The sequence below is a fragment of the Phoca vitulina genome, unplaced genomic scaffold, assembly GCF_004348235.1.
Source record: "Phoca vitulina isolate PV1807 unplaced genomic scaffold, GSC_HSeal_1.0 scaffold15, whole genome shotgun sequence".
Lineage (NCBI taxonomy): Eukaryota > Metazoa > Chordata > Mammalia > Carnivora > Phocidae > Phoca > Phoca vitulina.
Genome location: NW_022589718.1, coordinates 32,409,847 through 32,413,405, shown reverse-complemented (window position 1 = coordinate 32,413,405; position 3,559 = coordinate 32,409,847). Strand labels below are relative to the sequence as shown.

The 3,559-nt window shown below is 41.0% G+C and overlaps 1 pseudogene; it reads left to right on the top strand.

Annotated features, from left to right (window-relative positions):
- Positions 1–851: 851 nt before the first annotated feature.
- LOC116637965 lies at positions 852–1,706 on the top strand (annotated as a pseudogene).
- Positions 1,707–3,559: the final 1,853 nt, after the last annotated feature.

Sequence of the window (3,559 nt, the reverse complement as noted above, 5' to 3'; positions counted from 1 at the left end):
ATTTTAAGAGAATTCTGCAAAACATCGAACAGCAGATTAAGGAAGTTCTGCAACACAGGCAAGATAAATACAAGAATACCCCAAATCCTAATAATAATAAAAAAGAAATTACAGAAGAGCAAAGATGGTAAAAAAGGTTAGGCAATCTGAAGAAACCTTACCGTCAAAGGAACAACAAGACACAGAGCTGGCTTCTCAAGAGGAACAATAGAAATCATAAGATAACAGAATTATATAAAGTACAAAAAGATAACTACCAATCCAGAACCCATTAATCAGCAAAAGGTCCTTCAATCCAGAACCCATTAATCAGCAAAAGGTCCTTCAAAAACAAAGTGAAATACGTGTTTTCAGAAGATATACTGAGTCATTAAAAGAAACACTGAATAGTGTTCAGGTGGAAGAAAATATTTCCTTGCAGGGAAAATAGTAATGCGGTAAAAATGAAATGCATTTTGGGGTGCCTGGGTGGCTCAGTTGGTTAAGCGTCTGCCTTGGCTCAGGTCATGATCCCGGGGTCCTAGGATAGAGCCCTCTGTCAGGCTTTCTGCCCAGCCAGGAGCCTGTTTCTCCCTCTCCCTCTGCAGCTCCCCCTGCTTGTGCTCTCTCTCTCTCTCTCTCATAAATACATAAAATCTTAAAAAAAAAAGAAAAGAAAAGAAAATACCTCTTAAAAATATACGGGAAAACATAAATGAATATTGACTGTAAACAAAATAATAGTGGTAATATCTTGTTGATTTAAGTAACAATTCAGTGTTAAAATGCTTGACACCTTTCTGAGCTACTCAGGGAGGGTCCATATAGCGTTGTTGTGCGTTGCTGTTGTAACTTAAAGGGAAACTTTCATAATGTCCGGAGCCCTTGATGTCCTGCAAGTGAAGCAGGAGGATGTCCTCAAATTCCTTACAGCAGGAACCTACTTAGGTGGCACCAACCTTGACATCCAGATGGAACAGTACATCTACAAAAGGAAAAGTGATGGCATCTACATCGTAAATCTGAAAAGAACCTGCAAGCCTCTGCTGACAGCTGGTGCCATTGTTGCCCTTGAAAACCTGGCCGATGTCAGTGTCTTATCATCCAGGAATCCTGGCCAGTGAGCTGTGCTGAAGTTGCTGATGCTCCTGGAACCACTCCTATTGCTGGCCGCCTCAGTCCTGGAACCTTCACTAACCAGATCCAGGCCGCCTTCTGGGAGCCAGGTCTTCTAGTGGTTACCGATCCCAGGGCTGACCACCAGCCTCTCACAGAGGTGCATTATGTTAACCTCTGCCTACCATCACTCTGTGGAGACTCTCCTCTGCACTATGTGGACATTGCCATCCTTTGCAACAACAAGGGAGCTACTCTGGGTCTGATGTGGTGGATGCTGGCCCGGGATGTTCTGTGCATGCGTGGCACCATATCCCATGAACACCCATGGGAAGTCATGCCTGATCTCTACTTCTACAGAGATCCTGAAGAGATTGAAAAGGAAGAACAAGGCTGTTGCTGCAAAGGCTGTGACCAATGAGGAATTTCAGGGTGAGTGGACAGCTCTAGCTCCTGAATTCACTGCTATTCAACCTGAAGTCACAGACTGGCCTGAAGGCATGCAGGTGCTCTCTGTGTCTATTCAGCAGTTCTCTACTGAAGTGCTGGGGTCTGCAGCTCCCACTGCTCAGGCCGCTGAATGGGTAGGAACAACCACTGAGTGGTCTTAAACTGCTCTTCCACAAAGGCAAACAAAATGGAAATAAAGGTTGATGGAAAATAAACACTTTCTAAAAAAATAACAATAAAATAAAGTGCATGACAATGATTTTACAAAAGTTGAGAGGGGGTAAATTGAATTAAAGTGTTCTGAGGTTCATGCGTAATTAGGAAAAGTGGTAAAAGCCACGATATTTTTTTTAGATTGTAATATGTCAAAATTGCATGTAATTATGGTTATTACTAAAAGAGTAGTAAAAGTAAGTTTAACAATTTAATGGAACAAAATGGAATAATGATAGAATACTTTATCTTGAAAGAGGCAAGAAAAGGGAACGTAAAATGGATTGATTAATTAAAAACAGTGGTAGAGTAGACATGAATCAAATATGTCAGAGTCAGTAGTTATATTAAAAATCAATTAAATTCTCCAATTAAAAGACTAAGTTGCCAAGGAAATCAAAGCCATGTGTTGTATACTGGGTCACTGAGTGAAGGACCACATTTTTACAGCTTTGTTGATTACAGGGAGCCGAGTCACAGTCCTGTCTGTTTCCATGGGGGTTGAAAGAGACACCCAAATTCAATGGAGAAAATTTGGGCAAGACTCACAGTAGGGAAAGGAAGCAATGAGACCTTGTGGGTGAGGACTTTTGGGCTACTGAGTGTACTGTTGTTGCTTCTACATCTGCAGTCGATGTGCTGTATGGTGTGCTTCTCTGTTCTACACGTGTCAGCGGGGATTCTTTTGATGAGAGTGTTGCACGTACAGAAGTGTTAGTGAGACATTGCCTTGTCATTTACCACCAGTGGGAGTATCAGAGCACAATGACGGTGGCTGTACTCTTATTTTAAAGTCTTACATACACTGATGCTGTCCTGCTGCTTGGCAAATCAGAAACCTCAGTCACAATAGCTCTGACTTTGGAGATATCACACCTTTGCTTACAGGTATGGTTGATAAACTCCAAAAAAGCTCACAAGCTTGCTCTATGAATAGAGTTTCTTGGGACTATGTGGGTGGATTTGCAACACTCAATCCCTCTGGGAGTCAGGGAAATGCTGTTTTTGTTTTGTTTTTTCAGCCTTCCGCCACCAAAAGGAAAGCCTTAAAACTTACCAGACTCCGAGTATGGGTACAGTTTGGGTCCCGCTGGGGACACTCCATGTGGTCATTTATGTTGGGTAACAGGAAAATTATCACCCTGTTAACAGGTTCCAAACCAACAGGCTTGGAAGCTATCCAGCTAGTTGAAGTTCTGTACCTTCGGGACATCACAATTTTAATGATCCCTTTGAGCTATAAATCTTCATGATTAATGATTTTGCTGATTGTAACCTCTGGCAAAGAGGAGCAACTCCTTTGAGTTTAGAACTTGCGACCTCCCTGACATAGTTGCCAGGTACACTCCTCTGGAAAAGCAGCTATTAGTTTTTTACTTGGCTCTTGGCAAAAGTGAGTATCTGATCTAAGGAGGCTCTGTTACTCTTTTTCTGACATTTTGGGGTGGGACTTTGGGGTTTAAATCAACCATCTTGCTATTCATTTTCTACTTGTCCCATCTTTCTTGATTCCTTTCTTTTCTCTCTCTTCCTTCTTTTTTGTATGAATGAAGTATTCTTTATAATTCCATTATTTTTCCTTTGTTGGCTCACTTCCTATAACACTATGTAATGTTATTTGCATGGTTGCTTTAGGGTTTATGTTGTACATCTTTAATTTATTATGGTCTACTTCCAGTAATATTATATTACTTTACACTGTAAGAACCTTAAAATACTCCCATTCCTTCTTTCCCAGCTTTGTCCTGTTGTTACACATTTTACTGCTGTATATGATATTTACCTCATTACGTTGTTATTT